Source organism: Hipposideros armiger, unplaced genomic scaffold (assembly GCF_001890085.2).
Source record: "Hipposideros armiger isolate ML-2016 unplaced genomic scaffold, ASM189008v1 scaffold_12, whole genome shotgun sequence".
Taxonomy (NCBI): domain Eukaryota; kingdom Metazoa; phylum Chordata; class Mammalia; order Chiroptera; family Hipposideridae; genus Hipposideros; species Hipposideros armiger.
The window spans coordinates 2,620,556-2,622,437 of NW_017731362.1; the positions used below are offsets into that span (position 1 = coordinate 2,620,556).

Here is a 1,882-nt window from a genome sequence, read left to right on the forward strand (position 1 = left end):
GCCAGTGAAGCAACGTCCTCTACAACTAGACTGAAGAACAAAAGGACAGCAACTTGTCTGTTCCCCTTCCCCCAATTCCCCAGCACTGTTCCCATTCCCCCAATCCCCCAATAAAAAAAAATCTTTAAAAAAAATACAATGATCAATAATATTTAACATTTACATTCAAAAATGTATTGGTTAATATTTGAAAATAAATAATATTGCTAAGAAGTTAAGTAAGACTTTAGGCAAGTGCTACAAATGTGGAACGTTTGGAGGTTACCACTTTCTATGACTTTCCATGAGACATCCTGAAAACGAATACTAGCATCTAATTCTTTTATATTTCATGCAAGCATCTAGAATACATAATTAAGAAGTTTTATTTCAAGAAGAGCTACAATTTCCAATTTACTTTGAAATGATAGGTTAAGTCTTTTCCTACTAAGTAAAAATTCCTAATTTTCCATGTAAGAATTAAATAAAATCTTCTTGTGAACAAAAAATATATACATCGCCCTTAATGATGCATGTATGATGAAACAATATAAAAGCAGAAAATAGATAAATATTGGCTAAAAATTACTCTGAATTTATATCCTGCAGTAAAGGCTGGGATGAAGCAACACCTGAGCAAAAGTGAGAGTTCATGGACACAGGTGTTGGTAATCCCATACGTGATACTAAATTTCCTCATCTTTCTAGTAGACTTTCAACCCCTAATTAATGTTTCTTGCCAGTTTCCTTTTTGTTCAAAACAGTTAATTGTTGGCCAGGGACCTGTGACTCTCTCATGTCTGTCAACAAAACAGCTAGAAAAATCAATTCTTCTGTTCAGACAAATCTCAGCACTGAAAACATATCCTTCAAGCCTCAGAGAGAGAGCTTAGTGACAAACTATTTATGTCCAAAGCATGAATTTATCACAGAATAAACAATATGTTGAATACGTGCACTAAAAACAAACCTCTCAAAAAAAACTAAAACCAACTCCTACCAAAGTAAGAGACAAATACCCACAAACCAAAAAAAATAAAATAAAATTGGGTATTGATGTTACTCCCATTGGCCATTTAACAAGTGATGATAACAAAATAAAAATTTGAGCTTCAAAAGAAATTGTCCTATTTTCCAAACCTAACTAACTTCCCCAAAATAATTTTTTTAATGAGAAGAATAATGAAAACTATTTGCTAAACCTCAACCACACGGAAGAAAAAACAGCAACTTGGAAAAGCGAAACAGAAAGCTCCAAACAGTCCAGAACTAGCTCTCCTCTTGGTCTCACCAACCCTCAAAAGATCCCCACGGACTTACCTCTGCCTGGACCTAACCCTCGTCCCAAAAGGGAGATTTCCCAGCAGCGCAGGAAGATCAAACAGGTACCCATTCCGTGACCATATCCATGAGAAAAGCCAGGCTATTCTGAAAGCTCTTGTAATTACATCGAAAACACGCTGGGTCTCTAGGGGACATTCTTGAAAACCTGAGATCAACTCCCAGAAAAACACTGTTGACCACTTAACCACTACCGGAAGACTGCTGAATGGCAGACCAGAATCGGCACCTCATCAGAAAAAGAGGAAGGCATTGTTAGGGAAGCAGTTTCACTACCAGTGAGGAACTGGGGGGAGAAAAAACTCCCTGGGAAAAATACCAAAAGCCCAGAAGAGTCTATAGTTGGCTGCTGCCGCTGCCAGTGCAGAGCTGGTTAATCTTGGAAAAACAAAAGGAAGCTCCCTAGAGGATGGTTTTCGGGAGGATGGCTTCCTCAGTGGGGACCAAGAGTTCAGAAGGATGGAAGCGGACAACGAAAGGGGTCACCAGCTACCAGCTTCTGCTTACCAAACTTTTATCAGTCCTTGGCTGAGGGAGATAAGCAAATATCTTTGGCGTTCCC

General features: G+C 38.4%; 1 protein-coding gene across 1 annotated transcript in view; it reads right to left on the reverse strand.

Annotated features, from left to right (window-relative positions):
- The window catches only part of ATP8B4 (ATPase phospholipid transporting 8B4 (putative)), a 207,140-nt gene extending 205,492 nt beyond the window's left edge, over nucleotides 1-1,648 (reverse strand). The window contains exon 1 of the mRNA XM_019664027.1: nucleotides 1,300-1,648. The gene's annotated coding sequence lies outside the window, so the exon portion shown is untranslated. The remainder of the gene's footprint in view (nucleotides 1-1,299) is intronic.
- Nucleotides 1,649-1,882: the final 234 nt, after the last annotated feature.